The sequence below is a fragment of the Panthera tigris genome, chromosome F3 (genome assembly GCF_018350195.1).
Source record: "Panthera tigris isolate Pti1 chromosome F3, P.tigris_Pti1_mat1.1, whole genome shotgun sequence".
Classification (NCBI taxonomy): Eukaryota; Metazoa; Chordata; class Mammalia; order Carnivora; family Felidae; genus Panthera; species Panthera tigris.
In genome coordinates this window covers 38,289,422-38,314,508 of record NC_056678.1, presented here as the reverse complement: position 1 = coordinate 38,314,508, position 25,087 = coordinate 38,289,422, and the positions used below count along the sequence as shown (strand labels likewise).

Sequence of the window (25,087 nt, the reverse complement as noted above, 5' to 3'; positions counted from 1 at the left end):
CGACCCTGCCATCTTTTTCACCACCAGTTTTTTGTAAACAGCAGAGTGCAGATTCCAAAGTTTCAGGTGTCAGTCCCTGGTGGTGTTCAGGCAAGGAAGCAAAGTGGAGCCCTAGGAATGGCAGCACAGTCTTAAGATCCTCTGAGTCTCATGGAGAGAAGCAGTTCCCCTGCTTAGAGTGTATTTGGTAGAGGTGATACAGACTCTCAATGGGCCAACCTGGAGGGTGTCATCAAGCCACCATATTCACTCATATAAGAACAAAGTTGCCAACCGAGGGCAGCAAACCCTGGCACCAGCTGTGTGTTGTGATTTACCGTAAACTCTGAGCCACTGCCACTGTGTGGTGGCATGACTGTTTCCTGGGTCAAGTGAGCCCTGGCCACAGTGCAGTGAGATCCTCCTCCAAAAGATCATTGTGGGTTGAACTGCAGGCAGTCTCTTAAGTATAGGGTTTTGAAACACACCAGAGCCTGATATAAAACTTTGGGGAGAGGTACCACCTAGTAGGTGGAAAGCTTGGACACAGGGGGAAGGTGGGGAACTGACAGAAGTGGGAGACATAGGAGGGTTGACTGATGATGTGTCTGTGTGGACATGAACTTCCTGTTCTGGAGTCTAGAGAGCAGGGTGAAACTATTTGCACCATTTTTGCATCAAAACTATTTGACCCCGGTAAGGTAAACAGCACCACCAAGTGGAGAATAGAGCCATTACACCAAACCCCGCATTCTTGTGCCCCCCAGACACATCTCCACTAGAGCAAGTCAGCCTGAGAATAAGAGCAGCAGGACCCCTCCCTCAGAAGACTAGCACAAATCCCTTCGACAAACTTCATTTACCTACCTTAGACTGCTGCAATGTTTCAGCTCTAGGAAAAAATGTATCTAACTTCATTTGGGTTTTTTTTGCTTATTTGTTTTTTCATTTTGTTGTTGTTATTGTTGCTTTTATTTTTTGTTTTTGCTGTTGTGTTTTTATTTTCTTTTGTTTCTTGGATACAGAAAGAGCAAATTTTTTATTACTTCATTTTATTTTTTTCCCTCTCTTCTTTTTTCTTTTCTTTCTGTTTTTAAATCAAGCTTCTCTTAACAAGCAGACCGAAACACAACTAGGATCTAGCTTCCTTTATTTGCTTAAAAAAAATTTCTTTTAATTTTTGTTTCATTCTATTATTACTTTTGTTTTTTCTTCCTCCAAAATGACAAGATTGAGGAATTCATCTTTAAAAAAAGAACAGGAAGAAATGATGGCTAGGTGTTTAGTCAATGCAGATAAAAGTAGGATGTCTGAACTAGAACTTATAACAATGTTTATAAGGATATTAACTGGGCTTGAAAGAAAGCATAGAAGATACCAGAGAATCTCTCTCTTTCTGCAGAGATAAAAGAACTAAAATCTAGTCAGGCCAGAATTAAAAATGGTATAACTGAGATGCAAACCCAAATGGAGAATAAGAAATGAGGATGAATGAGGCAGAGGAGTGAATTAGTAATATAGAAGATAAAATGAAGAAAAATAATGAAACTTAAAAGATGAGGGAAACAAAGGTCAGGGATCATGAAGGGAGACTTAGGGAACTCAGTGATTTATTAAGACATAATAACTTTCATATCAGAGTCCCAGAAGATGAAGAGAGGAAAAAAGGGGGCAGAAGGTTTATGTGAGCAAATCACAGCTGAAAGCTTCCCTAAACTGGGGAAGGACACATACATCAAAATCCAAGAAGCATGACCACTAAACCAGCCCTATAAGAATTTTTAAGGGGAACTCTTTGAGTAGAAGGGAAAAAAATGACCAAAAACAACAACCTAGAAAAGACCAGAAAACATCACCAGAAACACCAACTCTACAGGTAACACAGTGGCCCTAAATATCTTTCAATAATCACTCTAAATGTAAATGAACAAAGTGTGCCAAAGGATGTAGTGTATCAGAAAGTTTAAAAAGAAAGACCCATCTATATGATGCTTAGCAATAGACTCATTTTAGATCTTGGGACACCTGTAGATTGAAAGTGAGGGGATAGGGAAGCATCTATCATGTTAATGGATGTCAAAATAAAGGTGGAGTACCATACTTATATCAAACTAGATTTTAAAACAGACTGTAACGATGGATGAAGAAGGGCATTATATCGTAATTAAGGAGTCTACCCATCAGGATCCAACAATTATAAATACTTATGTCCTCAACTTGGAACACCCAAATATATAAATCAATCACCAACATAAAGAAATTCATTGATAATAATACAATAATGAGTGGACTCTAACACCTCACTTACAACAATGGATAGATCACCTAAGCAGAAAATCAACAAGGAAACAATGGTTTTGAATGACACACTGGGCCAGATGGACTTAACAGATATATTCAGAACATTTCTTCCTAAAGAAGCAGAATACACATTCTTCTCAAGTGCACATGGAACATTCTCCAGAATAGATCACATACTGTGTCACAAATCAGCCCTCAACAGGTTCAAAAAGGCCACAATTATGCCTTGCGTATAATCAGATCACACTGCTATGAAACTTGAAGTCAACCACATAGGAAAATTTGGAAAACCCTCAAATACATAGAGGTTAAAGAACATCCCCTAAAAACGAATTGGTTAAACTGGAAATCAAAGAAGAAATGAAAAAAAAAATACACAGAAGCAAATGAAAATGAAAACATGACCATCCAAAACCTTTTGATGCAGCATAGGCAGTCCTAGGAGGGAAGTATATTGTAATTCAGGCCTATCTCAAGAAGCAAGAAAGGTCCCAAATACACAATCTAACCTTATATCTAAAGGTTATAGAAAAGGAAGAGCAAATAAACCTAAAGTCAGCAGCAGAAGAAAAACAATAAAGATTAGAGCAGAAATAAATGATATAGAAACAAACAAAAACAGTAGAACTGATCAACAAAACCAGGAGCTGGTTCTTTGAAAGAATTAACAAAATTGATAACCCCCTGCCAGACTTATCTAAAAGAAAAGAGTAAGGCCCCAGATAGATAAAATCATGAATGAAAGAGAAGCGATCACAATCAGCACCACAGAAATACAAACGATTATAAGAGATTACTATGAAAAACTACATGCCAACTGGGCAATCTGGAAAAAATGGACAAAACACACACTAAAATTCTAAACACACACACTATCAAAACTGAAACAAGAAGAAATAGAAAATTTGAACAGACCCATAATCAGCAAAGAAATGGAATCATTTATCCAAAATCTCCCAACAAACAAGATTCCTGGACCAGATGGCTTCCCAGGGAAATTCTACCAGACATTTAAAGAAGAGTTAATACCTATTCTTCTCAAACTCCAAAAAATAGAAATGGAAGTAAAACTTCCAGTCTCATTCTATGAGCCAGCACTACCTTGATTCCAAAACCACTAAAAATGAGAATTACTGACTAATATCCCTGTGAACCTGGATGCAGAATTTCTCAACAAGATACTAGCAAATCGAATTCAACAGTACATTAAAAGAATTATTCACCAAGATCAAGTGGGATTTATTCCTGGGCTGCAGGACTTGTTCAGTATTCACAAGTTAATCAACATGAAATACCACAATAATAAAAGAAAGGATAAGAACCATATGATCCTGTCAATAGATGCAGGAAAAGTATTTGACAAAATACAGCATTCGTTCTTAATAAAACCTCTCAAAAAGTAGAGATAGATGGAACATACCTGAACATCATAAAGGCCATATGCAAAAAACCCACAGCTAATACCATCCTCAGTGGGAAAATATGAGAGCCTTTTCCCTATGGTCAGGAACAAGACAAGGATGTGCACTCTCACAATTAGTATTTAACATAGTACTGGAGGTCTTAGCCTCAGCGGTCAGGCAAGAAAAAGAAATAGAAGACATCCAAATTGGCAAAGAAGAAGTCAAACTTACCCTATTTTAAGACAACAGGATACTTTATGTAGAACACCTGAAAGACTCCACTAAAAAACTGTTAGAACTAATACATGAATTCAGCAAAGTTGCAAGATATAAAATCAATGTACAGAAATCTGTTGCATTTCTATACACCAATAGTGAAGCAGCAGAAAAAGAAATCAAGGAATCAATCCCATTTGCAATTGTACCAAAAAACCACAAGATATCTAGGAAGAAACCTAATATCTGTACTCTGAAAACTATAGAAACCCTATGAAAGAAATTGAGGAAGACACAAAAAAATGGAAAAGCGTTCCATGCTTATGGATTAGAAGAACAAACATTGTTAAAATGTCTATACGACCCAAAACAAACTACACATTTAATGCAAACCCTATAAAAACACCACCAGCATTTTTCACAGAGCTGGAATAAACAATCCTAAAATTGGGGCCACACAAAGCCCCAAATAGCCAAAGCAATCCTGAAAAAGAAAAACAAAGCTGGAAGCATTATGATTCCAGATTTCAAGCTGTATTACAGAGCTGTAGTCATCAAGACAATATGGTACTGGCACAAAAACAGACACTGAGATTAATGGGAAGGAACAGAAAACCCAGAAACAAACCCACAACTATATGGTCAACTAATCTTCGATATAGTAGGAAAACTATCCAATGGAAAAAAGAGTCTCTTTAACAAATGGTGTTAGAATAACTGGACAGCAGCATGCAGAAGAATGAGACTGGATCACTTTCTTACACCATACACAAAAATTAACTCAAAATGGATGAAAGTTCTAAATGTGAGACAGGAATCCAATCCTAGAGGAGAAAACAAGCAGAAACCTCTTTGACTTCAGCCAGAGAAACTTCTTACTAGACATGTTGCCGAAGTCAAGGGAAACAAAAGCAAACATGAACTATTGGGACTTCATCAAAATAAAAAACTCTGCACAGAAAAGCAATCAACAAAACTAAAAGGCAGCCTGTAGGATGGGAGAAGATATTTGCAACCAACATATTTGATAAAGGGTTAGTATCCAAAATCTATTAAGAACTTATCAAACTCAACACCCCCAAAACCAAACAACCCAGTTAAGAAATGGGCAGAAGACATGAATAGACATTTTTCAAAAGACATACAGATGGCTAACAGACACATGGAAGATGCTCAACATCATTCATCATCAAGGAAATACAAATCAATACAAAACCACAATGAGATACCACCTCACACCTGTTAGAATGGCTAAAATGAATAACATAGGAAACAGCCCATGTTGGCGACGATGTAGAGAAAGGGAAACCCTCTTGCACTGTTTGTGGGAATGCAAACTGGTGCAACCACACTGGAGAACAGTATAGAGCTTCCTCAAGAACTAAAAATAGAAGTAGCCTATGATCCAGCAATTGTACTATTAGGTATTTACACAAAGGATAAAAAATACAGATTCGAAGGGGTACATGCACCCCAATGTATATAGCAGCATTATCAACAATAGCCAAACTATGAAAAGAGTCCAAATGTCAATCAACTGATGAATGGGTAAAGAAAATATTGTGTGTATACACACACACACACACACACACACACACACACACACATATATACATATAATGGAATATTACTAAGCCATCAAAAATGAAATCTTGCCATTTGCAATGATGTGGATGGGCTAGAGTGTATTAGGCTAAAAGAAATAAGTCATCAGAGAAAGACAAATACCATATGATTTCACTCATACGTGGAATTTAAGAAACAATACAGATGAACATGAGAGAGGGAGATAAGAGAGGGAAACAAACCACAAGAGACTCTTTATGATAGAGAACAAACTGAGGGTTGAGGGAGAAAAGTGGGTAGGAGATGGGCTAGATGGCTGATGGGTACTAAGGAGGGCATTTGTTGTGACGAGCAATGGGTGTTTTATGTAAGTGATGAATCACTGAATTCTACTCCTGAAAACAATATTGCACTGTATGGTAACTAAAATTTAAATTTAAAAAAAGGGAAAAAAATAAAAGTGGATTTCTTGTAGGCAACTTACAGTTGGGGCATGTTTTTTGATCCACTCTGATGTTATTTGTTTTAATTGCTGAATTTAGACCACTGGCATACAAAGTGATTATTGATACTGTTGGATTAAAATCTACCATATTTTAACTTTTCTATTTGTTGCCCTTGTTCTTTGCTTCTGTTTTTGTCTTTCATTCTTTGTTTTTTGCCTTTTATAGTTTCAATTGAGCATCTTATATGATTCAATTTTATCTCATTTTAGCATCAGTTATACTTCTTTTTTTCAAATTTCTTAGTGGTTGCTCTAGACTTTGCAATATATGTTTACAACAAATCCAGGCTCACTTTCAAATAACACCATACCTCTTAATGGGTAGTGTGAATACCTTATAATAACAAAATAATCCTAATTCCTCCCTCCCATCCCTTGTATCATTGCTATAATTCATTTCACTTATATATAAGCACATAAACAGGTATACAGACTTAATATATAAAAATAGGAATACATCATCAGATACATTGTTTTTATTATTATTTTGAAGGAAACTTGCATCAAGTAAAAATAAGAAAAATAAACATATTAATGTTACCTTCACTTATTCTTTCTTTGGTGCTCTTCCTTTCTTTACACAAATCTGAGTTCCTGACCTAGATTACTTTCCTTCTTTCTAAGGATGTTCTTTTGGCATTTCTTGCGAGGCCACCCAACTAGCAACAAAGTTGATCAATTTTTGTTTGTCCAAAAAAGTCTTATTTTGCCTTTACTTTTGAGGAATTATTTCTCAGAATATATAATCCTAGAACCTAGACTTTTCGGTTGATGTTTTGTTTTTCTTTTAACACCCTAAATATTTCACTGCCCTCTCTTTTTGCTTTCATGGTTTCTAGAGAGACATGGGATACAATTGTTATCTTTATTCCTTTGTAGGTAAGGTGGGTCCTCCCCCCGCCCCGCATTTTGGGCTTCTTGCAGGATTTTTTTCTTTATTTTTCATTTTTTTTAGTTGGAAAATGATTTGCTTAGGTGCTTTTTGTTTTTGTTTGTTTTGTTGTTTGCATTTCTTTTTTCTGCATAGTGTTCTCTGAGCTTCCTTGATCCGTGACTTGTTGTCTGACATTAATTTGGGGAAGTTCTCATTCATTATTGTTTCATATATTTCTTCTTTTATCTCTTTCTTCTTCTGGTATTCCCATTATGTGTATATTACATCATCTGTAGTTGTCCCATAGTCCTTTTTTTTTCAGTCTTTGTTCCTTTTGCTTTTCAGTTGTTGAGGTTTCTATTGAGATATTCTCAAACTTAGAGATTCTTTCTTCAGTCATGTTCAGTCTACTAAGAAGCCCACCAAAGGCATTCTTCATTTTTGTTATAGTGTTTTTGTCTCTGGTATTTCTTTTTCCCTCATTCTTAGGATTTTCATCTCTCTGCTTACCCTGCTAATCTATTCTTACATTGTTTTTACTTTTTCCATGTCTGGTTCTGAGCCTCCAGCAATTCATCAATTACAGTTCAGGTTTACCTACCCTGCCACTTATTTCTGTGGTGGGTTTGTTAATGAGTCTCTGCTCTGGTAAGTTGTGGCTCCCTATACTTGCTTATTTGTCTCTCTTATTTGGGAGGCAGTGGTTCGCCTTGTATTCTTACCTTACTTGTGGATCCAAGAAGTGTTCTTGATTTTTCAATCTTGACTTTTCAGCTTCTTACTTGTTGTTAGGACACACTAGGAACTTCAAATACTTAAATTTGGAACTAGAAATTAGAAGTCTTTGTTTAATTTTTAAAGAAGCTGTGAAACTATTTTCCAAAATGACCACACCATTTTATATTTCCACCAGCAGTGTTTGTGGGTTCCATTTTCTTCACATCCTCATCAATATTTGTTACTATTTTCTTTCTTTAAATTTTTTTTTTAAATTGAGTTTATTTATTTTTGAGAGAGAGAGAAAGCACAAGTGAGGGGAGGGGCAGAGAGAGGGAGAGACAGAGAATCCTAAGCAGGGTCCTTAGCGTGGAACCTGATGGGGGTCTCAATCCCACAACACTGAGATCATGACCTGGGATGAAATCCAAAGTCAAATGCTCAACTGGCTGAGCCACTCAGGTGCCCCTGTTTTATTTCTTATAGTAAGAAATATTATACCAACTTAGTGTGAAAAGGTATTTCATTGTGTTTTTAATTTGCATTTCTCTAATGAGCAATGGTGTTGAACAAATTTTTATGTTCTTGTTGGTCATTCATATGTCTTCTTTTGTGAAATATCTATTCATATATTTTACTTATTTTTAAAAACAAATCAGTCTTCTAAATTATTGACTTGTAAGAATTCTTTATATATTATGGATACAAGTCTTTTATTAGATATGTGTTTTGCTAGTATTCTTTTCAGTTTGTTGCTTGTCTCTTTTTCTTAATAGGATCTTTTGAAGTGTAGAAGTTTTGAATTTTGATGAGGTCCAATTTATTAACTTTTTCCTTTATAGACTATGCTTTTGTTATAATTAAGAAACCATTTTTTATACCATGTCTTATTCCAAGTTTTATTATTTTCCCTCTTCCATTTGAGTCTGTGTTCCATTCTGAGTTCATCTCTGTATATGGCATGAAGTATGGATCTAAGTTTTTTTTGTCTTTGTTTTGCATGTGGATATGCAATTGTTCCAGCATCATTGGTTGAACAGGAAATCCTTTCCCCCGGTAAACTGCCTTTACACCTAGTCAAAAATCAATGGACTAAACAGTCAGTTATCTCATAGAGTTATTTAAAATATAATAAAAACTGAAAATTTGTCCATATCTTTTCCATTTCTGATGTTCCTCACTTCTTTCTGTTGCTACAGATTTCCACAAGGTATTATTTTCCTCTGCCTGAAGAATTTTCCTTAATGTTTCTTGTATGTTAGTTAATACTTTCAGATTTTATATGTCTGATAAAAGTCTTTATTTTACTTTCTTTTTTGATAGATATTTTTATATAGCATAGAATTTTGAGCTGACAAGTGTTTCTTTTAAAACTTTAAAGATGTTGTTTAACCATGATTCAGTTTGAAAAGAATTACTTCATTCTTATCTTTGTTCCTCTGTATGAGACTCTTTTCTTTATTCTGCTTTCAATATTTTTCTTTATCACTGGTTTTAATTAATTTGATTTTAATGTGCCTTTGTGTGGTTTCTCTAATGATTCTTAAACTCGTGCCTCACTAATCTTTAATCTGCACGTTTAGAATTTTCATCAAATTTGGGAAAAAATTAGCCATTATTTCTTCAAAAAATTTTATGTACCCATAACTGTCTCCTCTTCTGCATGCCTTCCAATTACATGCAAATTAGACTTTCTGAAGTTGTCCCACACTTTATTATTGCTTTATTATTTTGTTTTATTTTTCTAGGGCACAGTTAAGTTACTCAAAAACAATTTTATTTTTTCAAGACTTGCTTTTAAGCTTTCTTTGGCAGGACCAGAGGAGCCTTTAGTCTTGGGATCATTTTGTTCCCTAATTGAGGTCATATTGTCTGAGTACTCTACCCCATTCCTTATGTACTGGAAGTTTTCTCCCCCTCTGGCTGGTGGGACTATTAAATATTATAAGTTCTACATGTGCTCTGGAGACTGATCTGCCTGTTCCTTTCTAATTGTTCTTTACTTGGTCTCAGATTGTTTCCTTGTATGCATGTTCTTACCAGTAACCAGCTGAAGACTAAAAGCGGAGTGCTCTGCAAACATCCAGAATTCTATTTCTATGTGACTCTCTCCTCTCTAGTACTCTCCTCTACAAACTCCAGTTGCTTTAGTCCCTTATACTTTCAACTCTTTCCTCAATTCAGGGAGACCAGTGGGCCCTATTTTGTTTCTTCTCCCTGTCCGTGGCTTAGAAACTCTTTCAACATGGTAGTAAACTAGAGAAAGTTTAGGGCTCAACTTGCTTGTTTTCTGTTTCTTAGAGACATTAAAAAATATTAATTAAATTTATTTTCAGATTGATTATGATCATTGTGAGAAAAGTAGGATTTGACAGACAAAAAAACATAAATACATTTTAGGACCTCATTTATTAGGATTAAAATCATTTCTGAAAAAGAAAGTGTGTAGAAAGGACCTATAAAGAATATCATCATTACATGCAAGGTAAAACATACTGAAAACAAACAAACAAACAAAAAAGCAGTTCATCTGTGGAGAGGAAAGTACCCTTTATATATGTGCATATATCCCATTTAGTTGTCATTAAAGGCAATTCGTGCTTTGCTGTGGTTGTTCCATCTGTTGGAATTCAACAAAATTGTTATCAGTAGCTGTTGGCAGTTTATAATGTCAATCCTTCTATAAAGAATTTAATCAAAGAATGTTCAAACTTGGAAGACACCTTGGAGATAGTTCAACTTCCTTATTTTATGTATGAAAAAGGCAAGACCTAATTTGTTAATTTGTTTCATATCACAAAACAAAACAAAACAAAAAACAAAACAAAACTCTTTTAAAGTTTATGTTTAGAGGACATCTCTAAAATCTGACTTTAGGACAATTTCCCACATAATCAAATTGACTCAGAATTGGAGCACACACTGAATGTATTTTGCTCGTAATAGACTGTTTCAGTAGATGTAGGCTTAGATAACCCTAGATAGTAACTTGTCATTTACACTTTAGTGTACTTTTTATGCCTGAGAGCAGTAGCTGCTGAATAAGTCACAGTCCTGGCATTTGTTTCAAATGGTTCAAATAAAGGAATTTTAATAGTGGGGCTTTCAGAGGTATGAGGAGAAGTAAGGGAGAAAAGAATGGATACTGACACAATTGTAGAACAGCAACAATGAGAAGTTATCACCCTACTTACGATTGATATTAATTTAGGCCTGGAATAGCAAAAGGGAAAATTAGGTTTACAGAGACCCAGTGAGAGTTTGAACTATTTAGGAGGCTTTCCCGTAGGAGCTGTCGTCATGGAGAAATTACCTACTCTCTGAGACACCGTGCCAAAACAGAAAAGGATCAGAGAAGAAATATCCTGACTTCTTTCTGATTCTGCTCTTCAGTTTCCTGCCACCACTGCTGTGTTTAAACCCAGTTGGAAGCCAGTTTATAAGGAAACCTGCTGGTGTATTTCAGAGTGGTCAGCTTCTGTGCCACAGAGAAGAGCAGAAGTAGAAGACGGAATATGGAGACAAAGAATAACCAGCACAGGAGCTCTAATTCCAAAGACAGTTCCTAGATGTGCTTTGTTATGATGAATATACTCCACTGTTTTTGAGGAACTACTAATATCTTCATTAACTAGAACTTTTATTCATAAATGTACATAAATAATCCTGAGCTTCAGAGGCTATAACAGTTAAAAGAAGTTACCATTTGGAGTTTCAAAATATCCTACATCAACCCACATTCTTTCTTTTATTTCAAAGTCACTAGGAAATATGGAGAAGTATGTGTCAGGGTGGTGAACATGAGGCGGAGGGCAGAAGGGAGGAGGCAAGACAAGAATATAGCACTCTTACAAGTCTCTAAAGAGTGAAGCCTCTGTCGATCATTGAATCCATTTATTCTATAAACATTTCTTAGAGGCTTAATCACTAGATCGATAGAGTAATGCTTTGGGGTGAGGCATAGAGAGAAGGCTGATGAGACCAGGACACTAATGTGATTACAAAGTAAAATTTACACTTGCAGAATTTATAATATTAAAGACCTGCCTAATCACAGGATCAGTGATTACTAGAAAGTGATTATAGTAGCTAGGAATTTTGTTTTCAAGTAACAGAAAATCCATGCAAGCCAGCATAAAGAGAAAAAAAGAACTTATTATATGAAGACTATTCCATTGTCTATTTCATTCAATATTACAGTTGAAATGCAGCTAGTCCCTTGAAACCAGGGGTCCTCATGTGGTCAGAATTCTCTCCTCATCTTGCTTCTTTCCTCTATGAGCCCTCCTACTCCTCCCTTCACATTTGCTTTGCTCTTCTCCTCTACATGTTGACTTCCTCTGTTTCTCAGGTCCTTATAGAGGACATTTCTAAATTCCTTCCTGAAGAGGAACTGAATTGCCCTCTCAGTTCCAATTCCAAATTCTGGCTAAAGAGACTCTGGCTCTGCATGATGTGGTGACTACCCCAGTCCCAGTCAACTGTGGGCAGAAGACGGGATCACATGGTCAGGATGTGGCTGCTCTGAGATCTGCACCTGTGTATGGAAGAGTGTGGCAGATTCCGGATAAGGAGGTGATGGGCCTGCAGCCCAATCCTTGTGTTGGCACCTGAGCTCAAAAATAGTTCCTTCAAACTTTAAAAAAATGTAAACCAATCTCAAGAAATAAGATATCTCAAAAAATTTTAATTCAAAATATTCATAGTCAATTTACTTAAGTAAATATATGTAAAGTCAATATATTTAATCTGTTTACTATTTATTCATTAAATTACATATAAAAAGTCAGGAATGGCAGGTGAGGGAAAAAGAAGGAGAGGTGCTTTTGTAGTACATGACAGTTTAGAGGACAGGGCCTATATGGGGACTGGAATACCAAAGGGGTTCTTACAGACCGGCCCCTACTTGCTTTTCCACTCAATGCATTTCTTTTTCCTGTCTTTAATTAGACCTTTTGATAATTAAGGCTTATTTCTGTTTTACCATGACTTCAGTTGAAAGGTTGGAGCCATTCCAAATGGTAACAGACTTATTGAAACTCATACTTTTTTCTTTCCTTTTCTCCTTTTTTTTCCTTTCCAGCATTCCAGACTAAAAGAATGTTTAATTATTATCTAAATCTGATATCCAAAAACGATAGCAAATTAAGAATTGAAGAAGAGAAAAATGATTTTGGTTCTTTCTTCTCTACACGGGCTTCATTTATTTTATAGCACCTTCAAATTCAACCAACCGAAAGTGATCAATCAGGCTACACCTTCCTATTGAAAATATCTATGCAAGTGACAGAAAGGCTGTGCACCTGCCTGACTGCTGGGCCTGGTGTTTGTAATTACTCTTGATGACATCAAGGTTGTTTTTTTCAATATATGAAATTTATTGTCAAATTGGTTTCCATACAACACACAGTGCTCATCCCAAAAGGTGCCCTCCTCAATACCCATCACCCACCCTCCCCTCCTTCCCACGCCCCATCAGCCCTCAGTTTGTTCTCAGTTTTTAAGAGTCTCTTATGCTTTGGCTCTCTCCCACTCTAACCTCTTTTTTTTTTTCTTCCCCTCCCGCATGGGTTTCTGTTAAGTTTCTCAGGATCCACGTAAGAGTGAAAACATATGGTATCTGTCTTTCTCTGTATGGCTTATTTCACTTAGCATCACACTTTCCAGTTCCATCCACGTTGCTACAAAGGGCCATATTTCATTCTTTCTCGTTGCTACATAGTACTCCATTGGGTATATAAACCACAATTTCTTTATCCATTCATCAGTTGATGGACATTTAGGCTCTTTCCATAATTTGGCTATTGTTGAAAGTGCTGCAAAAACATTGGGGTACAAGTGCCCCTATGCATCAGCACTCCTGTATCCCTTGGGTAAATTCCTAGCAGTGCTATTGCTGGGTCATAGGGTAGGTCTATTTTTAATTTTTTGAGGAACCTCCACATTGTTTTCCAGAGTGGCTGCACCAATTTGCATTCCCACCAACAGTGCAAGAGAGTTCCTGTTTCTCCACATCCTCGCCAGCATCTATAGTCTCCTGATTTGTTCATTTTGGCCACTCTGACTGGCGTGAGGTGATATCTGAGTGTGGTTTTGATTTGTATTTCCCTGATGAGGAGCGACGTTGAGCATCTTTTCATGTGCCTGTTGGCCATCTGGATGTCTTCTTTAGAGAAGTGTCTATTCATGTTTTCTGCCCATTTCTTCACTGGATTATTTGTTTTTTGGGTGTGGAGTTTGGTGAGCTCTTTATACATTTTGGATACTAGCCCTTTGTCTGATAGGTCATTTGCAAATATCTTTTCCCATTCCGTCAGTTGCCTTTTAGTTTTGTTGGTTGTTTCCTTTGCTATGCAGAAGCTTTTTATCTTCATAAGGTCCCAATAGTTCATTTTTGCTTTTAATTCCCTTGCCTTTGGAGATGTGTCAAGTAAGAAATTGCTATGGCTAAGGTCAGAGAGGTCTTTTCCTGCTTTCCCCTCTAGGGTTTTGATAGTTTCCTGTCTCACATTCAGGTCCTTTATCCATTTTGAGTTTGTTTTTGTGAATGGTGTGAGAAAGTGGTCTAGTTTCAATCTTCTGCATGTTGCTGTCCAGTTCTCCCAGCACCATTTGTTAAACAGACTGTCTTTTTTCCATTGGATGTTCTTTCCTGCTTTGTCAAAGATTAGTTGGCCATACGTTTGTGGGTCTAGTTCTGGGGTTTCTATTCTATTCCATTGGTCTATGTGTCTGTTTTTGTGCCAATACCATGCTGTCTTGATGATTACAGCTTTGTAGTAGAGGCTAAAGTCTGGGATTGTGATGCCTCCTGCTTTGGTCTTCTTCTTCAAAATTACTTTGGCTATTCGGGGCCTTTTGTGGTTCCATATGAATTTTAGGATTGCTTGTTCTAGTTTCGAGAAGAATGCTGGTGCAATTTTGATTGGGATTGCATTGAGTGTGTAGATAGCTTTGGGTAGTATTGACATTTTGACAATATTTATTCTTCCAATCCATGAGCACGGAATGTTTTTCCATTTCTTTATATCTTCTTCAATTTCCTTCATAAGCTTTCTATAGTTTTCAGCATAGAGGTCTTTTACATCTTTGGTTAGATTTATCCCTAGGTATTTTATGCTTCTGACATCAAGGTTTTTGATCAAAGCATTAGAAAAGATTGGAAATATGATTCTGGATGTTTTGCAACATTATAAAAATCTTTATATTTATACTTGAAAATAAAGAAACAGGGAATAAATGAAGAGTGGCGTATAAGTGACATGCATATTGATATTCCTTCTTCTTCCATTAACTTTAATTGTTTCTCTTTACTGAGTCTTTCCCCCCTTATCCTGACTCACAAGGCAATTTCCATGTTATTATTTTGCAACCACATCAGACTTCTCTTTTAAAGTACATGCTTCCCAATTATCTGATCCTCTTTAATATCTTCTTTTCTATAGTCTAGTGTCTTCTACAAAACTCTCTATATTTCTCAGTAATTCCAGTAATGGAGATACAGCCTTTATCTCTACTCCATCTTTTTTGCCTCTAGCCTCACTAAAAATGTTTCTCACATCCCGATTTTACAATTTCCTTCATTCTTATAAAATCTACTCCAACCAGACACCATATTTTCCATCACCTCTAAAAATGGCTCAGCTTAAATATCTTATGTATTTATATTCTTCATCTATGAATTCCTGTTTTGGTATCACTGCTATTTGGAACAATTCCACAGGGAATATGGTTTTATATTTCTTTGAGTACAGAGGTTAACTGTTTCTCAAGGGGATGTGCCTAATGGAGTTCCTGTGCTATAGGTATGCAAATTTTCATTCTCATTAGATATTTTGGGTTGTTCTCCAAAATAGTGCCAGCTTCACTCCTGTCATCTCAGAATATTATTGGACTTCTTAATATTTATCATTCAGGTGGTTGTAAATATTATACCACTGTAATTTTTGTCTTTCCACATTTGCAGGGACTGTTTACTTTTTTGTAAAATTCATGCTCATAACCTTTGTTCATGTTTTTCTATGTGAGATTTTTATTTTTCTTATAGATTTATAAGCTTCAAAAATATATATTATAAATACTAATTTTTTACCAGTCAAATATTTTCCTAATATTATCTCTAAGTAGATGACAACATTTTACTTACCTTTTGTCATAGTGATATCACATTTATTAATCCTGTCCTTTGTGTTTGCATCTTTGCATTCTTGATTAAGAAATGTTTTCCTACATCAGTGTCATAAAAAAATCTCCTTTTTCTTCTAAATGTTTTAAGCTTTTATTTTTCATATTTAAACCTTTATTATACCTATAATTAACTTTTGTGAAAGGGGAATATAATTTTCTTTTATATAATTTTTATTTCTTTTACTTATGAACTGCAAGTTAATTGCTGTGATATTCTAAATTGTCACATTATACATATATGGCTTCTTTATTTGGTTCCATTGACTTATTTGTGTGCCTAGTGGCAATGTCACTCCTCAACATTACTTCTTATCTATAATTATTTTGTATATTCTTTATTTTACTCTAGTATATGATTTAAAATAAATTCTTTTTAAGCTTTTTGTAAACTTGGGGATAATTGATATTATTATGATATCCTATCTTTTCATGGCATATCTATTGATTTTAGTCTTTTTTGGTAACTTCAATAAAATTTATGCATCAAATATGTTTTGAACCTCTCTTATGCCAGGTATTGTCCTAGGAGGTTTGTCATCACTGACAAAATAAAGTTTAGATTCTAACTAGATAAAATAATATGTATAATATATAAATAATTTACATACAGTGATAAAAGATAGCAAGTACTAAAGGAGAATGAGAAATACTAAGGCAGATTAATGAAGATCAGCATTGCAGGAGTCACAGAACAAAGGCAGTAGATTTTCATTTAAATAGGGTAAGCAGTCAGAATAGACCTAATTGAGAAAATACTTGCAGGACTTGATGGAAGAGTATTCCAGACAGCGTGAACAGCCAGGCAAACACCCTGCGGTGGGATCGTTCCTGAAGTATTCCAGAATGGCAAGGAAGTTTTGAGAGGAATGAATGAGTTGGAAAGTAAGTCAGAGAAGTAATGGTGGCCACATCACATAGGGTCTTCTGAGATCCCAAGGAACTTTGCTTTTATCTTGGGAGATGAAGAGCTTTGTAAGTTTTGTAATAGAGGAATATAATAATATTTGGCTGATGTATTGAGAAAGGACTAAAGAAAGTAAAAGTAGGAGCAGCAAGGCTAGTTTTGAGTCTATTTTAGGAATCCAGGTATAACTCAAACCAGGAAGAGGGCAGAAGGGATGAGTGGATTCTATGTATAATTTGAAGGCAGAAGCATGAGGATTGCCTGTGGGTTATAAATGAAAGAAAAAAGCCAAGAGGACACCAAGGCTTTTTGCCTAAAAGAAGAAGTCACTACTAATTGAGATGTGGTAGGCTGCAGGTAAGATGATCAGAAGCTGCTTTTGGACTTACTGACTTCTAAATAAATATTAGAGACCCTTGTGGATATATTTACTAGGAAGGTAGATATACAAATATAGAATATAAAGTAGAGGCTTGGTCTAGGGATATAAACTGTGAGGCTATTGGCATATATATGATATGTAAGCCATGAGACTGGGTATAATAAATAAGAGACTGAAAATATATGTAAGAAAAGAAGAAGAAAAAGCCTAAGGACTGGGAGAAGAGAAATAGCTAGCAAAAGGTATCAGGAAGGAAGAACCAGTGGGTAGGAAAAACAAGGTGATGAATAAAAATATTAAGAAAGAGAGTGATCATTTGTGTCAGATGCTTCTACTAGGTTAATTAAGATGAAAATTGAAACCTGGTCTTTAGATCTAGTTGGGAGATTCGTCACTTTGAAAAGAGAAGTTTTGGTAGACTGGTGATGGTAAAGGTATGTTAAGGATGTGTTTAAGAGAGAAACACATTGCCCTGCCCCTAGGTCAGCACAGCACCACATAGAGAGGTTTCTACTCACCCTCTAGTTCCTCCAGTGGGGAAAGAGAAACCAAAGGATACAACCAGCACTGCCCCACCCCCAGCGTTGTGGGTTGCTTTGTGGTAGCCCCTACCCTGATCTCACCCCATAGGTATTTCAAGGAAATCTATGGGACTCAATTAATGAGAATCTGACCGTGAAGAAGGTGGGGAGGGACTTGTAACAACCAGCACACAATCTGGGCAGACCAAGTTTATACCTGTAGTGCCCAAGTAGTATTCCAAACCAGCAGCTTAGCTTATCTGCAGAAACAAATCAGGGGTGCACTCTGACGAGGGAACTTGGTGGGCAGATCTTTCTGGTTCAGATCCTCAAACAAGGAGTTTTGCCAGCACTACAGCCTGGTATGCCCATGCCTCACTATGGAGTCGAGTCACAGCCCCACCCACTGTGGAGAATCTCTCCCAGCCACATTTAACCAGAAGGGCTGGTGAACTCCTGGAAGCTGTGCAGTCTGGCAATGCTAAAGCCAAGAAATGAGTTGGCAGTGCTGATAGCCCCCAGAGTAAAACTAGCAGGAGAGTTCTCCTGCTACACATATGGAGGGCAATTGATTCAACATCAAGGCTGAGGGTACCGCCAGGTCCTTTCCAACTAGACAACCTGTTTGGGAAATTGAGAGTTGCCAGGAACGGCCCCTCCCCTTCCTGTACAGGCAAGGGAGTTTAGCTATAGCCCTACCTGCTGTGGCTTCCAGCCCCATCTGATGGGATGGCAAGAGCACCTGGAAGCTCTGCAGCCCAGTGGTGCTTAAGCTGAAAGAAGGGCAGATAGAGCCAGTAGTTTGTAAAGCAAAGCCAGTGGACCTGTGTAACCAGGGAACTGGGGTCATGGGTCAGCTTGAGTTAAGACAACAAGCAAAGAGCATTACCTGCTTTAGAACTGCTTTTCCCACTGTTCCTGGGAAGGAAAACTAATTCATAGTACCCCTCAATGCTGAATACAGCCATTAGCCTGCTTGAAAAGGGAACCTAACCAGAACACAGAAAAGCTATGTAGCCCATCCCACATCCCTACTTATAGTGGCACTTAAACAGAGAGCATGGTCCATGGCTTTCCCCATCTGCAGAGCAAAACCAGTAGCCTCATCTGAACAGGGAAATCAGTGTGCACTCTTATCTGATATGAGTCCCCCAAGCGCTGTATAGGCCCTTGGTCCCATCCCAATGCCCTGCCAGACCAAGGAAGCTAATTAATAGCCCCATCTATTACTGAATATAGTACCCAACCCCAACCATCTAATAAGCCTGACCAGAGAATCAAGGTAAATATGGAGACTATCCCAAAGCCTCACTTGGGTAGGAAACCAAGTCAACAGTCCTGTTCAACTGTTTTCAGCCAGTGGCACAATCCTGCATCCTTAACTTCAGAGTTGCCTTACCTCAGAATAGACCATAATAGCAGACCCCATCTGCCCAAGACATTCTAAGCAGACATGCTCAGAGACCCAAACTGAGCAGACTGGTGAAGATCTATCTCTGCCAAAGCAAATCTGTAAGTCTGGAAAAGAAGCCTGGTTACTCAAATGTGCAGATACCAATATAAGGAATTAAGGATCATAAAAAAACAGATAAATGTGACACCATCAAAGAAAATTAATAAAGCTCTAATAATTGATCTTAAAGAAATGAAGATCTGGGGGCACCTTGGTGTCTCAGTTGGTTGAGCATCCAACTTTGGTTCAGGTCATGATCTCAGAGGTTGTGACTTTGAACACTACATTGGGCTGAGCTCCATGTTGACAGTCCCCTCCACCTCTCTGCCCCTTCCCCATGTGTGCTCTCTTTCTCTCTCAAAATAAATAAATAAATAAAACTTAAGAAAAATAAAAAGAAATGGATATGTATGAACTGACAAAAAAATTCAGAATCATCTTCTTAAAGAAATTTAGTGAACTATAAGAATATACAGGCAACTAATCACAATTAGATAAACAATGCACGAATAAACAAATAGTTTAATAAAGCAAAAAAAGAAAAAAAGAATTAAGAAAAAAACCCCCCAGAAATACTAGAATTGAAAAGTACAATAACTGAATTGAGGAATTCAATAGAGTTTCAAAAGCAGACTCAACCCTGCAAAAGAAAGAACCAGTGACCCACAGGATAGAACATTAGCAATTATACAGTCAGAGGAGCAAAAAGAAAAAAAAAAAGAATGAAAAGGAATGAAGAAAGCCTATGAGACTTATAGGACACAATAAAATGAAGCAATATTTACATTCTGCAAATTCCAGGAGGAGAAGAGAAAAGGAAAATAATAGAGAAATATATTTAAAAAATAATAGATGAAAACTTCCTGAAGCTCAAGAGAAAAATGGATATCCAGATCCATGAGGCTCAAAGGACCCCAAATTAGTTGAACTTGCATAATGCTGTACCAACATACATTATAATTAAATTTTGAAACATCAAAGACAAAGAAAGAATTTTAAAAGCAACAAGAGAGAGAAGTTACATGCAAGGGAAACCTCCCCTCCCCATAAGGCTATCAGTGGATTTATCAATCAATATCAAATTCAGGCCAGGAGAGAATGGGATAACATATTCAAAATATTGAAAGAAGAACAACTATCAACCAAGAATACTATACCTAATGAAGCTGCCCTTCAGAAATGAAAGGAGGGGTAAAGACTTTCCCAAACAAAAGCTGGAGGGAATTCATCACCACTAGACTTGCCTTACAAGAAATGATAAAAGGAGTTCCTTGAGTGAAAACAAAAAGATAATAATTAACATCGTAAAACATATAAAAGGTAGCATAAAACTTACCGGTAATAGTAAATATATAGTCAAAGTTAGATTCTGTAATTTTGTAATGGTGGTGCATAATTCACTAATGGCTCTAACTTAAAAGTTAAAAAATGAACTAAATAAAAATCAACATAGTAAAAAAGCAATAACTGCAATAATCTGTTATTAGTTACACAAGATAAAAAATATGTAAACTGGAACAACAATAACCTAAAATGTGAAGAGTAGAAGTAAAAGTGTAAAGTTTAGGAATTCTATTAATATGAAGTTATTATAAACTTATAAACTAGGGTTATAATTTTAAGCTATTTTATGTAAGTCTCGTGGTAACCACAAAGGAAAACCTATAGCAATTACGCAAAAGAACATGATAAAGAAGCCAAAGCATACTAATATCAAAAAACATCAAAACATAAAAAAAGACAGCAAGATAAGGAACAAGGAACAGTGGAGCTACAAAACAACCAGAAACCAATTAACAAAATGGCAACAGTAAGTTGTTACCTATCAATATTTTTTTTTAATATTTTTTTTTAACGTTTATTTATTTTTTGAGACAGAGAGAGACAGAGCATGAACGGGGGAGGGTCAGAGAGAGGGAGACACAGAATCTGAAACGGGCTCCAGGCTCTGAGCTGTCATCACAGAGCCCGACGCGGGGCTCGAACTCACGGACTGTGAGATCATGACCTGAGCTGAAGTCGGCTGCTTAACCGACTGAGCCACCCAGGCGCCCCTCAATATTTTTTTTAATGTAAATAGATTAACTTTTCCACGCAAAAGACACAGAATGGCTCAATAGATAAAAAAAGAACAAACAAACAAAAAAACAAACATAACAGCAATAACAACAAAAAACCAAGATATAACAATATGCTGCTACAAGAGATTCAATTTAGCCTTCAAGGCACACAGAGGCTGAGAGCCAAGGGAAAGAAAAAGTCATTCAAGCAAATGGTGATAATAACAAAAAGAGCAGAGTAGCTATACTTACATCAGACAAAATAGATTTAAACTAAAAATGGTAAAAAGAGACAAAGACAAAGGTGGTCATTATATAATGATAAAGGGTCAATCCATCAAGAAGATACAACAATTATAAGTATTTATGCACCCAACATTAAGCACTTAAATATATAAAGCATAATCTAACAGAGTTAAAAGGAGAAATAAATCATCCAGACAGAGAATCAATAAGGAAGCAGTGAGAATGAACAATGCTTTAGACCAAATGGACCTAACAGACGTTTACTGAACATTCTATCTAACAACAGCAGAACATATATTCTTCTCAAACATACATGGAACATTTTCTGGATAGACTATATGTTAGGCCACACACACACACACACACACAAAGTTCTAGCAAATTCAAGAAGATTGAAATCATACCAAGTATCTTCTCTAAACACAATGGTTAGAAATCAATAACAAGAAGAAAACTGGAAAATTCACAAACACATGGAAATCAAATAACACTCCCCTGAACAACCAATGGATAAAAGAAGAAATTGAAGGGGAAATTAAAAGTTTATTGAGAGGAATGGTATTGGAAATATATCAACGTATGGGATGCAGCAAAAGCAGTTCTTAGAGGGAATTTCATAGCAATAAACCCATTAAGAAGCAAGAGAGTTGATCCTGAGTTCTCATCACAAAGAATTTTTTTTCTTTCTCTATTATTTCTTTTCTTCTTATTGTATCTATATGAGATGATGAATGTTTGCCGAACTTCTTGTGGTAATCATTTCACAATATATGTAGATTGAACCATCATGCTGTGTGACTTAAACTTATATGGTGATGTCAATTACTTGATATCAGTGTCAATTACCTACTATTACCATTATTTATATATTTTGGTAGGTGGGTAGATATGTTGGTAGGAGTCTGCTGTGCCAAAGGTAATATTTTTGCTAAAGCAGATTAATCTGACCTCAGGTACATAGTAGGCATTCATTCACTGGGTAAATGTGTTCTTTTCTATCTTAATTAGCAAAAAAGGATCAGAAACAATTCACTCCAATATGGAATAGACAACAATATACATTCACAGTGTTTCTTCTGTTCTCTGTCCTGGTATAGTCTAAATAGATCTAGACAATCTAGATGTTCCACAGAATATCTCCTTGATTCACTAAATCAATGACATCATGCTGATCCAGCAAGAGGAGTAAGAGGTGACTGGGTAAGATACAACAAGCTTAAAAGTGGAAAATAAACCCTACGAAAATCCTGGGGTTTGCCATAACAGTAAGTTTTTTTAGGGCTTCAGTGTTTGGAGTGTGCTGGAATGTCCCTCCAAAGTAAAAGGCAAATTGTTAAATCTTGCATTCCATATTGCATAAAAAGAAATATGATGTTTGGTAGGCCTCTTTTTGGTATATGAGACAACATGTTCTGTACATAGGAATATTGATCTGGTCCTAGTGACTTGAGGAATGGGGATTTAAGTGGTGCCTGGGGGCTTAGTCAGTTGAGGTACTGACCAAGGCTCAGGTCATGATCTCACGGTCCATGAGTTCAAGTCCCATGTTGGCCTCTGTGCTGACAGCTTGGAGCCTGGAGCCTGCTTCAGATTCTGTCTTTGACTCTCTCTGCCCCTCCTTGACTCGTGCTCTCTCTCCCTCTCTCAAAAATAAATAAACATTAAAAAAATAATAAAAAAAAAGACTGAGGATTTGGCCCACACCACCAAGGAAACCACTAAGAACAATAGAGGGTATAGCTGAGGCAGGGGGAAATTAGAATGGATAATGGCAGAGAGGAAGATAAATGATACCAATTGTGTCCGAACTGCCCTGACTATATGTCAGTGATTCTACCTTGAAATGGTAACTCTCTTATTTATGAGCATAGTTGAAAAAATGTATAAAGCGCTACACACGTGTAAGATCAGCCATTGGGTCTGTGCTAACATTTCTATTGGTAAATCAGTCACAGATTGAAACATTTTCCTGTTAGGTAATACTATACTGGATGTTAAAACTGCATATATCTGGGGCCAAAAGTAACTGACAAAATTCCTTAGATGAAAGTTATAAAAAGAAAGCCATATAGAAATCCTCCCATAGGAAGCAGCAGTTGACGGAAATGTACAACTAAGTACTTAGCTAATTCCTCTGAGATCAAATAAGAATTCCCCAATCAACTGTTCAAATTTGAAACTGAATATGTCTCCCCTTGCAAGCAGCTCTCATCCTTTCTGTAGGAGTGTGCTTAGGGGAGTTACTGCAGTATTCATGTTGCAAGTCATGAGAAAGTAAGGCCTCATGGTTATTACTTAACTGGGACTCTGGAGCATTACTGTAAAGTAGCTGCCCCCACTTGCAGACCTCCATGTCTCTAGAACTACTTGGTAGAAAGGTTAGACTGGAGAATGTTTCTGAACCACAGGGAAAACCAAGTGATGGATACAGGTGCCTGAAATTCAACTACTGTTCATTCATTTTATTTAACCAACATTTATTGCTTGCCTCTTTTATACCAGCTACTCTGCTCAGCATTTTGAGAGCTTAAAAATGAACAAGACATACCCTGCTGTTCTTTTCTGAAACTTCAAATCTTTTAAGTTGTTGTTGTTGTTGTTGTTGTTGTTGTTGTTGTTGTTGTTTTTTAAATTCCGTAGTTCTCAAATTGTAGAGGGAGCTTAATTAGATTCAGGGACCAAGAATCTGCTTGTTTAGCCAGTTCCCATGGTGATTCTGATGTCACTGATTATTGAATCCCACCTTGAGAAACATTCCTTTAACAGGTATGAATGGTTGTTTGTAGCTGAAAACAAGACCTTGTGGAAGGAAAGAAATTACAAAGGGAAAAATAGAAGAATGTTATAAAAGCTGTGTTTATGTTATCATTTTAAATTAGGTAGTTTTTTTTAGCACATTTAATGAAATGTGAATGAAGGCTCAAGTCTAGATTCAAAGATGAAATTTCAGACAAAAAATGTGAGCTGCAGTCAGCATCAGCTTCACCAACTTGCAGAGCAAGTAGTGTCTTAGGGAAGGTTCTTCCTTGAGAACTGTTGCCTCTTAGTCCTGGCTGAGCCTCAGCTAGCACTCCCCACACTTCTGTGAGTAGCAAAATAGTCTGTCAGTCCCTTCCCCCTCCTATCTTTAAAAGGATCAAGGAAATGTATTCAGTTAGTATATACTCCTCCCTCCCTTCCTCCCTCCCTTCCTTCCTTCTTTCCTTCCCTCCCTCCCTCTCTCCTTCTCTCTTTCTCTCCCTCTCTCCTTCCCTTTCTCTTTCTCTCCCTCCCTTTCTCTCTTTCTTCCTTCCCTCCCTTCCTCCCTCTGTTCCTCCCTCCCTCCCTCCCTTCCTTCCTCCCTTCCCCCCTCCTTCCTCCTTCCTTCTTTCTCTCCCTCCCTCTTTCCCTTTTTCTCTCTCTCCCTCCCTTTCTCTCTTTCTTCCTTTCCTTCTTCCCTTCCTTCCTTCCTTCCTTTTTTTCCTTTTTTTTCTTTCTTTCTTTCTTTCTTTCTTTCTTTCTTTCTTTCTTTCTTTCTTTCTTTCTTTCTTTCTTTCTTTCCTGAACCCCTGAGAGAATCCTCTGTAGCATTACCAAGTGGTAAGTGCTCCAAGGAAGTCATCAAAAAAAGTATTTTTGGTTTTGGTTGTGTTTGTGTTTTTGTTTTTGCTTTTGCCTTTTGGAGTGCTGGCACCTTTTTACTTGCTTACCTTGAATCCCCTCCCATCTTTTTCAATGCACTAGAATTCTGCCATCTGCTTTCTGGAGGCCATTTGCCATTCTCTCAGGGTTGC

At 36.8% G+C, this 25,087-nt stretch overlaps 1 long non-coding RNA gene across 6 annotated transcripts in view; it reads right to left on the bottom strand.

Moving 5' to 3' along the window:
* The window catches only part of LOC122235972, a 115,385-nt gene extending 91,455 nt beyond the window's left edge, over positions 1-23,930 (bottom strand). For 5 of the 6 annotated variants that reach the window (XR_006214146.1, XR_006214145.1, XR_006214144.1 and 2 more), the window contains exon 1: positions 23,863-23,930. This is a non-coding gene — a long non-coding RNA (uncharacterized LOC122235972). The remainder of the gene's footprint in view (positions 1-23,862) is intronic. The other variant, XR_006214147.1, reaches the window with a different exon arrangement.
* Between the last annotated feature and the right edge of the window lie 1,157 nt (positions 23,931-25,087).